The sequence below is a fragment of the Bufo bufo genome, chromosome 4 (genome assembly GCF_905171765.1).
Source record: "Bufo bufo chromosome 4, aBufBuf1.1, whole genome shotgun sequence".
NCBI classification, from domain to species: Eukaryota; Metazoa; Chordata; class Amphibia; order Anura; family Bufonidae; genus Bufo; species Bufo bufo.
Window position 1 is genome coordinate 245,624,972 of NC_053392.1, and position 13,377 is coordinate 245,638,348.

The 13,377-nt window shown below is 40.6% G+C and overlaps 1 protein-coding gene across 1 annotated transcript in view; it reads left to right on the forward strand.

The window, feature by feature from the left end:
- Window positions 1-10,115: 10,115 nt before the first annotated feature.
- The window catches only part of ECEL1 (endothelin converting enzyme like 1), a 158,244-nt gene continuing 154,982 nt past the window's right edge, over window positions 10,116-13,377 (forward strand). The window contains exon 1 of the mRNA XM_040428434.1: window positions 10,116-10,237. The gene's annotated coding sequence lies outside the window, so the exon portion shown is untranslated. The remainder of the gene's footprint in view (window positions 10,238-13,377) is intronic.

Here is a 13,377-nt window from a genome sequence, read left to right on the forward strand (position 1 = left end):
CACCTTTTGCTTTGATTACTGCTTTGCACACTCTTGACATTCTCTTGATGAGCTTCAAGAGGTGGTCCCCTGAAATGGTCTTCCAACAGTCTTGAAGGAGTTCCCAGAGATGCTTAGCACTTGTTGGCCCTTTTGCCTTCACTCTGCGGTCCAGCTCACCCCAAACCATCTCGATTGGGTTCAGGTCCGGTGACTGTGGAGGCCAGGTCATCTGGCGCAGCACCCCATCACTCTCCTTCATGGTCAAATAGCCCTTACTTTCAAAGTTTTCCCAATTTTTCGGCTGACTGACTGACCTTCATTTCTTAAAGTAATGATGGCCACTCGTTTTTCTTTACTTAGCTGCTTTTTTCTTGCCATAATACAAATTCTAACAGTCTATTCAGTAGGACTATCAGCTGTGTATCCACCTGACTTCTCCTCAACGCAACTGATGGTCCCAACCCCATTTATAAGGCAAGAAATCCCACTTATTAAACCTGACAGGGCACACCTGTGAAGTGAAAACCATTTCAGGGGGCTACTTCTTGAAGCTCATCAAGAGAATGCCAAGAGTTTGCAAAGCAGTAATCAAAGCAAAAGGTGGCTACTTTGAAGAACCCAGAATATGACATATTTTCAGTTGTTTCACACTTGTTTGTTATGTATGTAATTCCACATGTGTTAATTCATAGTTTTGATGCCTTCAGTGTGAATCTCCAATTTTCATAGTCATGAAAATAAAGAAAACTCTTTGAATGAGAAGGTGTGTCCAAACTTTTGGTCTATACTGTATATATATACAGTGCCTTGAAAAAGTATTCATACTTCTTGAACATTTCTGCATTTTTTCATTTTACACCCACAAACCTAAATGTATTTTATTAGGATTTTATGTGATAGGCTAACACAAAGTAGCACGTATGTGTCAAGTGAAAAGAAAATGATACATGGTTTTCAAAATGTTTAATAAATAAAAATCTGAAAAGTGTGGTATGCATTTGTATTCAGCCCTCTATACTCTGATACATCTAAATAAAATCCAGTGTGGCCAGTTGCCTTCAGAAGTCACCTAATTAGTAAATAGAGTTCACCTGTGTGTAATTTATTCTTAGTATAACTACAGCTGTTTTGTGAAAGCCTCAGAGGTTCGTTAGTGAACATTAGTGACCAACAGCATCATGAAAACCAATGAACACACCAGATAGGTCAGGGATAAAGTTGTGGAGAAGTGTAAAGTAGGGTTAGGTTATAAAAAATATCCCTCTTAACTAGGGCTGCACGATATGGGAATTTTGTGTGATTGCGATTAGGGCCCTAAAAATTGTGATAACGATATGTGATGCGATATTTTAAGGGAATTGTGCTAGAGGTCTATTTGCTTGGATTTTCCCATATGAGCCACTGACGCGGCTGGGTATGATATAGTTATGGGGGATCTGTGGATGGCACTGTTATGGGGGATCTGTGGATGATGCACTGTTATGGGGGATCTGTGGATGGCACTGTTGTGGGGGATCTGTGGATGACGCTGTTATGTGGGGGATCTGTGGATGACGCTGTTATGTGGGGGATCTGTGGATGACGCTGTTATGTGGGGGATCTGTGGATGACGCTGTTATGTGGGGGATCTGTGGATGACGCTGCTATGTGGGGGATCTGTGGATGACACTGCTATGTGGGGGATCTGTGAATGACGCTGTTATGTGGGGGATCTGTGGATGACGCTGTTATGTGGGGGATCTGTGAATGACGCTGTTATGGGGGATCTGTGGAGGACACTGTTATGGGGGATCTGTGGAGGACACAGTTATGGGGGATCTGTGGAGGACACAGTTATGGGGGATCTGTGGAGGACACAGTTATGGGGGATCTGTGGAGGACACTGTTATGGGGGATCTGTGGAGGACACTGTTATGGGGGATCTGTGGAGGACACTGTTATGGGGGATCTGTGGAGGACACTGTTATGGGGGATCTGTGGAGGACACTGTTATGGGGGATCTGTGGAGGACACTGTTATGGGGGATCTGTGAAGGACACTGTTATGGGGATCTGTGGAGGACACTGTTATGGGGGATCTGTGGAGGACACTGTTATGGGGGATCTGTGGAGGACACTGTTATGGGGGATCTGTGGAGGACACTGTTATGGGGGATCTGTAGAGGACACTTATGGGGGACCTGTGGATGACACTGTTATGGGGTGGATCTGTGCTATGACACATAGGGCCATGAGGGGGGCCAGCATAAGACACACATATTGCATCTTATGCTGGTCCCTCTCATGGTCCTATGTGTCCCCTCATGTGTCCTAAACTGCGCACATAACTGGCTTTGTGTGTAAAGTATTTTACTACTGTCTGAAACAATCTCTCTCCTATTGATAAAATGGCCAGCCTCTGTACTCACTTTCACTATGAATGCACGGTAGCGAGCTGGCCGACGTCACTTAGTCACGCTCCTCCCACTTAATTCAGGAAGCAGGATCGTGACTAAGTGACGTCAGTCACACGCCGGCCGGCCCGCTCGCTGCCACTCGCTGCAGTGCATTCATAGTGAAAGTGAGTACAGAGGCTGGCCATTTTATCAATAGGAGAGAGCTTGTTTCAGACAGTAGTAAAATACTTTACACACAAAGCCAGTTATGTGCGCGGGGCCCCTTCATATATAATTGCAGCATTTTCAGGTCGGCCAAATCGCCATATCGCATTTGGCGATTATCGCGATTCGATAATTTTTTCGATATATCGTGCAGCCCTACTCTTAACATATTACAGAGCACTGTTCAATCCATCATCCGAAAATGGAAGGAGTATGGCACAACTGCAAAACTACCAAGACATGGCAATATACTTAAAATGACAGCCCAGGCAAGGAGAGCACTAATTGGAGAAGCAGGCAAGAGGCCCATTGTCAATCTGGAGGAACTGCAGAGATCCACAGCTCAGGTGGGAGAATCTGTCCACAGGACAACTATTCGTCGTGTTCTTCACAAATCTAGCCTTTATGGAAGAGTGGCAAGAAGAGAGCCATTTTTGAAAGAAAAGAAGTCCAATTTGCAGTTTGATACAAGCCATGTAGGGGACACAGCAAACATGTGGAAAAAGGTGCTCTGGTCAGATGAGACCAAAGTTTAACTTTTTGGCCTAAATTCAAAATGCTATGTGTGGCAGAACACTAATACTCCACATCATTGTTCCAGCGTGTGCAAATGGATGAGGTGAGTATTGTAATTTTAACTCCTGAAAGGTCATTTTTTACTAGTTCCATCCTTAGATGGGTGCACTCCTGTCTTTGTGGCTGTTGAAAACTGTCCCATTGATTTTTTTTTTAAAAAGACCATGTGAATGGCTGTTAATATAATGGCTGTCACACATGTAGCCTAGTGCAGATATGAAGATTTTATGGAAGAAAACCAAAGCTGGGTGGTCTTTACATACAATAAAATATTGTACTAATTATGTAGTTAAAAAGTAAAAAAACAATGGAGCAATCGGCCCAAACAAACAAGATATCATGTCAAAAATTTCAGGAAGGTGTATGTAAGCTTAAAGACATCGTTACTGAGATTTAAGTATAGAAACATTTACTATATCATAAACTGTCTGAAAGTAAAGTTTCATATTCAGGCAAGATACAGATAAAGGGAATGAAATGTGCACAGTACAAGAAGAACAAATTGGAAGCAAAAAAAAGAGGGGGAAAGTAATTTGCAAAAGGAACACTTCATTTTATATTAGGATTGATCACATTAAAAAGAACGCTTGCAGGCTAAGAATCAGATTACAATTTATTACTATTGATTCATACAGTGTCGACATAAACTGCTTTGTATAGTGATAGAATATCAGTTCGGCTTATTCTAATTAGTAGGCTTGCTATAAGTAGGGGAGAATATAGTCAAACATATTTGAAATCTTGAACATTTAAGGATAGAGAACAATTATTTTGTAAGATTGGAGTCGAGACCATCAGTATCTTATGACTTTTAAGGAAAAGAGTTCCAGAAAACAAGTCATGCTGGTCTCTAAAGTATATGGCTATGAGGGAGGGTCGGTCTTGCAATAATCATCTTGGACAAACTAAGTGAAAGTGGACTTATGCCCAAAGTGTAACTCTTGTGTCAGAGGGAGAGGGATGTTAAACATTTCTTTTGTAATATACTTTATTAGGGAAAGATGTTTCTTTGTACAAAAAAAACAGGGTGTAAAGAGTCTTCTTAGCAAAGATCTAACTGAGTATTGCTAAGGAGAGTCTGTCTTCAGTCTTCAGTTCTGCTGAGCGCTGAAGACATCTGTGTATAACAAGTCAGATATGTAGGCGGGGTGATGGTTAGGGCACATGTACATAGTCAGGGACTGAGGTAATGACAAGAGGCAGGTTGGAAGCATAATATTTGTAAGACAAGTAAAGCACCTATTAGACTTCACAATAATTGGTCAAATTATTGGGAACAAGCTTCATAGGAATAAAAGATATCCGTTTGTCAAGATAAAAGATGCCTGATTAGCAGCAGTTCATACATGTTTAATCAGAGATGTGCTGATTCGTTCCTCCCTCATTCTGTTCTATTAATTATAGATAGGACGTCTCTGATTAAACAAGTGTATGCTGCATTCAGTTTATATCGGCATGTGTTTTTAGGCCTGCACAAATGACTGCTGATGGATGTGTTAACATCCATTGGCACTTGCACTGCCCGAAGATAGGGCAGTGTAATAGCAACCACTAGTGATCTACTGTATCAAAAGGTGCAGATAGCTCATATAGGTTACCATTTTATCAGTAAGTAAACCATTAACTGCACTCTTGCACCCTAATTTTAGTAATAAAGGTCGGAAGTTACCCAGACCTATGACCCAGTGGCATGATGCATGGGGGGAACATCAAAACTGCAGTCAATCATCGGCTGCAGTGCCCATGTGACCTGCGTGAAACCAGATGTTGACACAGGGAGTCAGATCTGTAGCCGAGGCGCGGGAGCAAAGAAGCCGGAACACAGCAGTTGGGATCAGATAAGTATAATTTCCTCCGCAGAACCACCCACACTGGGGTCCTACTTGAAAGGCAGCAAGGAGTAAACAACCCCTGTTAGGGTTGCTGTTCCTGGGTGGAAACATGGTCTGGTAGATGGTGGCAGGAAATAGCGATAACTAGATTTCCATATTGGATGTCACTTAGAGGTACAAACACTACATTCCTGAATTTCCAATCACCCAATGGTATGGTATGTGCAAGTAGGATCCCCACACATGGAATAGCCTTTCATTCTACACTCACCTAAAGAATTATTAGGAACACCATACTAATACGGTGTTGGACCCCCTTTTGCCTTCAGAACTGCCTTAATTCTACGTGGCATTGATTCAACAAGGTGCTGATAGCATTCTTTAGAAATGTTGGCCCATATTGATAGGATAGCATCTTGCAGTTGATGGAGATTTGAGGGATACACATCCAGGGCACGAAGCTCCCATTCCACCACATCCCAAAGATGCTCTATTGGGTTGAGATCTGGTGACTGTCGGGGCCATTTTAGTACAGTGAACTCATTGTCATGTTCAAGAAACCAATTTGAAATGATTCGAGCTTTGTGACATGGTGCATTATCCTGCTGGAAGTAGCCATCAGAGGATGGATACATGTTCTCATTCTGTTTACGCCAAATTCGGACGCTACCATTTGAATGTCTCAACAGAAATCGAGATTCATCAGACCAGGCAACATTTTTCCAGTCTTCAACAGTCCAATTTTGGTGAGCTCGTGCAAATTGTAGCCTCTTTTTCCTATTTGTAGTGGAGATGAGTGGTACCCGGTGGGGTCTTCTGCTGTTGTAGCCCATCCGCCTCAAGGTTGTGCGTGTTGTGGCTTCACAAATGCTTTGCTGCATACCTCGGTTGTAGTGAGTGGTTATTTCAGTCAACATTGCTCTTCTATCAGCTTGAAGCAGTCGACCCATTCTTCTCTGACCTCTAGCATCGACAAGGCATTTTTGCCCACGGGACTGCCGCATACTGGATGTTTTTCTCTTTTCACACCATTCTTTGTAAACCCTAGAAATGGTTGTGCGTGAAAATCCCAGTAACTGAGTGTCATGGTCTTACCTTCTTGCTGTTCTCCCTCGTTTGACATGTGCTGGCGGCCATCTTGGTTTCTGGGTTTCTTGTAGCCTTCCACCCCGCGGCTCCTCCTTCCCACTGGGAGGAGCTGGATGCCCAGCTCATATATATAGGAGGTCTGTGGCGTCAGTTCCTTGCTTGGTCCTCCTGTGTTCACATGCTTCTTAGACTGCTGCTGCTTCTGGTTCCTAATCCTGGCTTCGTCTGACTTCCCTGCTGGTTCCTGATCCTGGCTTCGTCTGACTACCCTGCTGGTTCCTGATCCTGGCTTCGTCTGACTACCCTGCTGGTTCCTGATCCTGGCTTCGTCTGACTACCCTTCCGGTTTCCTGACCTCTGGCTACGCAAAGACTCTGCTTCGGTTTCACCATCCGTTTGGACTTTTGCTTTATAGCTTGATTTGCAATAAAGCCTTCTTATTTTCACTTATCTCTTGTTGTACGTCTGGTTCATGGTTCCGTGACACTGAGCAGATTGTGAAATACTCAGACCGGACCGTCTGGCACCAACAACCATGCCACGCTCAAAATTGCTTAAATCACCTTTCTTTCCCATTCTGACATTCAGTTTGGAGTTCAGGAGATTGTCTTGACCAGGACCACCCCCCTAAATGCATTGAAGCAACTGCCATGTGATTGGTTGACTAGATAATTGCATTAATGAGAAATAGAACAGGAGTTCCTAATAATTCTTTAGGTGAGTGTATTTAGAAGCTAGCTATGAAGTTCAAGGATTTTAAATGACAAAACCAGAAGAAGTCTGGTATCACATATTTTGGCAAGTATCTTTTTGCTCTTCAACTGGTTTAAACTTAGATTAGAGAGGGGTTATTGTTATCCATAATTGTCCAGTATTAATTTCAATCCATCACCCATAGACCACAATGATAATTTTTTTTTATCCTGATTGAACTAATGAAACTAATAGGAAGTTTACAGGACGTGTATTTACATTTAACATTTTTGCACTCGATAATGATAACTGATACAGGGGTGACCAGTTTTTATTCAGGATGTTAGAAATTCAGGTAGTAGCCTGGAGTAATGGCTTTAGAAGGCAGATAGTTCAGCAGGTTAGAACTTAAAAGGGCTGACCACTTTCTGGCTACTATTGACCAGTGGGTATATAAGATTATTATATGGCACTTACTAATATAGCCTTTGATAAAATTCTGTGTGATTTTCTATATTTTATTAGGTATGCCCCCTTGTTTGCCAAGTCTTTTGTGCTGTCCACACAGAGGTCCTGTCCTGCTGATGGAGGGTCATTTGACCAGGCATATCACCTCCATGCGATGCCTCCTCCATTCAAACACACTGCATCTGCACTAAACTCCCAGCAGATCAAGTGCACATGGCAGGGGCAGTGTATTTGAAAGAAGGAGACACATGAAGGTGATTTGCCTATTCACATGACCCTCCATTTTATAGAAAGGCTATCTGTGGGGACAGCACAAAATGGAGGTGATATGCCTGGTCACATGACCCTCCATCAGCAGGACAGGACCTCTGTGTGGACAGCACAAGACTTGGCAAACAAGAGGGACACCTTAAGAAATATAGAAAATAGCACAGAATTTTAACAAAGGCTATATTAGTAAGTGTCATATAATCATCTTACTAACACATTGGTCAATAGTAGCCAGAAAGTGGCGAAGCCCTTTAATACTTGATTTGACGATTTTCTGGCAAATTATTGGGAAGAAGCATTCATGTGTTCAGTTGTTCCCAATAATTGGCCCATATAATAATGACACTGGTCATTCAGTAAATGAGCAAATGCTCTTTGTCGGCTGATTGGCATCTTTTATCAAGGTCTCCCCATGTAATCAGTGATGTGCTGCTGATAATTATTAGAACTGAATGGGGGAAGAACGGCTGCAGTAGTCATCGTTCCTTCCACGTTTACTTTGCATCAGCCTGTGTAATTGGTGGCAGCAAATGAACATTGATGAATCTGTTTACCACTGCTAATCAGCGCTGTTCCCGCTTGAATGTCGGGCAGTGTAATAGGGTACTCAAAGGACAATTTAATTTGAAAGGGAAAGGCTAAAGAGGCCATTATAGGGACATAGATGAAAGGATGATAAGATTAAGGCTGCTTTCTTACAAAAACAGCACCACATTGCCCACAGGCTGTGTGTGATATTGTATATCAGCCCCAACAAGGCTGACCCCAATACCACACACAACTTGACAGGTGTGGTGCTGTTGGAAGCTACATAGCACTACACAGGCATTAAGGCTTGAATTCTAGAGCTGAACTGAATTTCACATTAGCTCTAGAGCTTTGAGCAATTAAGAAGATATGTAAAATATTCGACCTTACCAAATACCAGTACATTTTGTGGATGTTCATGCAATACAATCTTGGTGCAGATTTTGATGTGTTTCTTTAAGAAAAGCCAAGACTGGATTCTAAAGAGAAGAAAATTTTTGACCCCCACTTAGTTTTGTCTAACTCTAAATCTAACAAATATGCATCATCAAATTATAATTTGAAATTCCAAATCACATTGCCACCTGAAACTGAACGACATTGCCACTCTTCAACAGGGTATAGTGACAAATAACGTATTTGCATATTCTGTTCTATTTGTTTGCTAAGCTTTGATTAAGAAAAGTTCCATTCTCCTTGTCTTTCCTTCTGCATACTGCCATCATGGGAGTGAGTAACCTTTCAGAAAATGAGACCTTTGAGCCTCTTGGGTGCAAGAAACCCAGGTGGCCAACTTTCAAGGTCACCCATCTCTCTTCTCAGCAGCAGGCAAGCGGGAAAACATACAGGATGTAGAAGTAAGGAGGGATGATGGGAGACAAGGAACCTCTCAGCAAGAGACATCATTAACCTAATTATTTCCAATAATTGTAGGAGGAAGAATGTTTTTCTGCATGGTCCTATTAACGGAAAGTATATTGAACAAAGCAGAACAAAAGAGGCAGCATGACTATTCTTTTTGAACACGCACAATAGATGATCATGGTTTTAATATTGGATTTTATTGTCACTGGGCAGAAATGAATGGCTGTCATCTGTCATAAGAAAAGGGCCCAGTTTATTTCCTCTACAAATTATGAAATTGACTCCTAACATAAAACACTTGAGAAGTTCTAAAACTTTGGACAGATGAAGTCTTCTTAAATAGTGAAGCAGTGCTCATAGTAACATCGTTTATAAGGTTAAAAAAATACATTTGTCCATCCAGTTCGGCTTGTTATCCTGCAAGTTGATCCAGAGGAAGGCAAAAGAAACCCTGTGAGGTAGAAGCCAGTCTTCCTCACTTTAAGGGGAAAAAATTCCTTCCCGACTCATATGTTTTAGATAATAAAAGGTATGGTACATGTATGTTTGGGTATAAATATTGCTTGCACAATATAAGTATATAAGTACAGTCACACGTTTTACAAGCCCAAATCCAGAGTGAATTATAAAAGGAGAGAAAGTTTAAAGGACAGATACGACTTCTCTTCTTTTCTGAATGCGCTCCAGGTTGTGGCTTTGAAAACTGTATCCGGAAATCTAAACGTGTAGTTGTACCTATATTGTGCAAGCAATTTGTATATACGCATACATTTTTTTTAACGTAAATGTATACCCTAGAAAACACATGGATAACGACTACTATACTGGGGCACAGACCACTTTTTTTTGCAAGCGAAACTATTAATGTTTCTATCGTCTATTGAGCAAACGTTACTAAAGCATTATTAACCAGCTCAGCTCAAGTGAGATCAGATGTTCCTAAGTGCATTAAAATCTCAGATGATGTCCTCTCAAAACCAAGTCATTTCCCAAGGTTGGGATATGAGGTAAGGCTGTTTGGAGCCCACAAACAGGGATTAGCATAATGGGAATAATAAGTGTAATCTGCTTTAGTGCTTGTATAGACTGCAGGGACAGAAAGAGAGTTACGTGCCGACATTGTCCCACCCCCCTGTCCCCCTCCCCTTCATTTCTCTACTATGATCCCAAGGCTTCTATATGCTGCAGCACAGCACACAAAGGCTGTGTAGTGACAGGTACAGAAGGAAGTAGAGCGTAGCTGCCCATACAGAATGGAGCACTAGTGCCTTCCACAGACTCAGCAGCAGCATCACTCATAGAGCGGGAGCTGCTTTCCACTATCACTTCTGCCAGGGTAAGTGTTAACTTTTCATTCTGGTTGTGATATCTGACTTCCACGATAGAGCTTATGTGAAGTCTCTATTTGATATTTCTAGTAAAACAGACATTAGGGACGGAAAACATCTATAGAACGATATTCTCTGGAGTTTAGCAAGTGTCATCTAGAAGTGCATGCAAAGTTACACATAGCAGATAGATATGTAGGATTTATACAGTCATTCATCTCATGTATACAGTATATTCATCTCAATATATTGAACACAGGATATCTGTAGCATTCCATACTATTCATATGTATCGCTACATTTTAGATATACAAAGCTTACCTAGATAAAGCAATTAATGCATCAAACCTTATCACTGTAACTACAGAAAATGACATGTACAGATCTGTTCAGGTGGAAATATTACTGCAGTCCAGTGAGCTAGAGACCATTCTTTTATGTAATATTTGAGTAGAGAGATCCTGACGTTAACCAAGATTGATTATGAAGAACATCATATATATTGAGTCTGCCTTGTGAATGTGCATGTCTTCCATAAGAAAAGTTTCAGCAAAGACACATGCTGTTCCTTCAAGATGCTGTCAGTCTAATGGATAACTGATCCATGAGGACCTTGTGATCTTTGACGCCTAATGATCTATAAACTTAATATTTAATGAGATTTAATTTCTTTGCAATGGCCGACTTCGCTCTTAAGTGCACTGTAGAGTCTGAGTTATGAAGGTGGTCAGCAAAAACTTTTTCTTCAGTCCTTCTTAGGACATGATGGCAGCTTCATCATAAATTCGGTTACAGCCAGTGTCTTTCTTCATAGAAAGAAAATGTAATGAATACATTTCTTGTCCTAAGATCTGCTGGTAACATTAAAATGAAAATAGCTTTTCTTCAAGCAAACTATATTTATTACCCGTATAAATGTAGAATTGAGAATGTTATACAGGGTAAGCCTTCTTGTTCCTCACTGGTCTCCACGATGGAAGAATCAGTATGCAGTGGGTGTTTTTGGGGGAGTATATAAATTGCTGCCATATAAATTGATACAATTCTTCACAAGAAATAATGGTTGTGCTGTCAGCTGAGTAAACGTGCGCTTTACGGTTTCTAGAGAGGAATTAAACGTAGTTGAACACTGAATAAAGTTATTGCTTGTCTGACTCTTGGCGTTATGTAAAGGTATCATACGCTGCTCCTTCACTGCTCAGAGATGTATGACTTGTGTGAATGCTGGATGGGAGCTCAGGGAATGGACATTTATTTAGCGGGCTGGCAGGCAAAAATATTGATTTATCATTTACTCTTGCAGCCAATATCACTACAAGTTGTATAAAGCATACAGATGCACCCCTTGTGGTCTACAGCGGTATCCAGCTGACCAACTGCACTGGAAATAGCTCCATAACTAATAGTGGCATGCTAATAGCAGTCTTGTGAATATTGATAAAGCCAACTAAACAGCCTCTTCAATTATGAGGATGTGATAACCATTATCAGCAGCGCTCATTCCACTGAAGACCAAAATTCACTTGACTGTAAAAAAAAACAGTCAAAGTCTCTTTTTAACGGGCCACAAAACCTAAAATGCAAACCGAATGAGTGCACATGTGCTACATATCATTAGTGTTATCTAATGATAGGTAGCACTTATATAAGTAAATCATAAGAAAGGTAGCCCCATTATAAAGAATCTCATTCATCAAGCATCTAGGGTCAGCCAGCCTCCTGGAGCATATACTCTGAAATATGGAGGACTTTGACTTAAGCCTTTTGGGACCATACTGCCTACAGTTCTGTATATTCTCCATAAATAAATAGACTTTATTAGTACATTGTGCCTATGTGTACTACATACTACATAACACCAATAAGATGTCTTGATGCTGAAAATGGGGAGTGTTGAAATGCAAACAAGCTTGACCTCCCTTGACAACTTATACTTCAGTTCAAAGAAAAGGAACAAATGCATCATTTCAGTAGTCAATGTATTGAGCAGAAAGCATCTGACTGTCACTATTCCAAAACGTGTGCCTATCATTATATACTGTATCATCAATGTAATTTAACCTCACGACTAGTCCATGGGCATCTATTGCGTCGATACCATTATTATTTATTTTTTACTAAATGCCATTTCCCTTTAGACGTGTGAAAATATATGTTGATGAGTCTGAAAACTTGAGCAAACAGGTACAGCTATCTGAAGAGATACACACAGGTATGTACTGTATCCACTGTGTCCAGCCCTCTTGCTCATAACATCCATATTTTTAGAATAAAGGGGCGCATGTCTATATATCTTTGTGTGTAACACCATGAGACTATAATAATACATACATGTGTTTACTGAGATTTTCCAAAAATCCAGGAACTTTTTTTCCTTTCATCATCTTTACTGAATATATAAAGCAGGCATCCTTGTGCCCCTAGCTTTTGTCTGACTTTAGGACAATGAGCTAAATGTGACGTGTCACACAAAGAAATTGATAGGATCTTTCTACTGCCTTGTGGAACACAAAGAATTCATAAAATTTGTGTTTTTCAATCTTAGTCTTATCCGAATATTTTTTACAATTGCCCACTAGCCATTAAATGCAATGTCAAATATTATAACACAAAAGCTTTCCCCAAATCCAGCGAATGATATATTACCGGCATGACCGCTACTAGTCCAAACTCCATCGTAAATCTTTCCAATAAGAGATGTACTATTCTTTTGATAAATAATCCCTCACCACCTATTTCTGGGAAATATACTTACGGTCGACCATAAAATGATTTTTAATGAAAACGATATGTTATGATAAAAAATGTCCTGTACAAAACAGGCTCTACTCTTAAAAAAAAACACTGTCTAGTAGACCAATGTCTACTCATTACTTGCAATATATGTGTCACTTGTTCTCACTTCTTGTTTTTATTGATTTTCTTGTAATTCAATGAAAAGACCTTTATTTTTCAGATATCACTAAAACAGAATTTCACATTATTGCTGCCAATAAAACTCCCACCAGTGTGAACAAAGGGGACATAAGATGCAATTATCCTGATAAAGACAGAACAAGACACCACTTTGCTTCCTCTGCTGCACTTATAACAAATATGTGTTAAGCCTATCCACAAAGGATTCATTTATACAATGATAAAGTGTAAA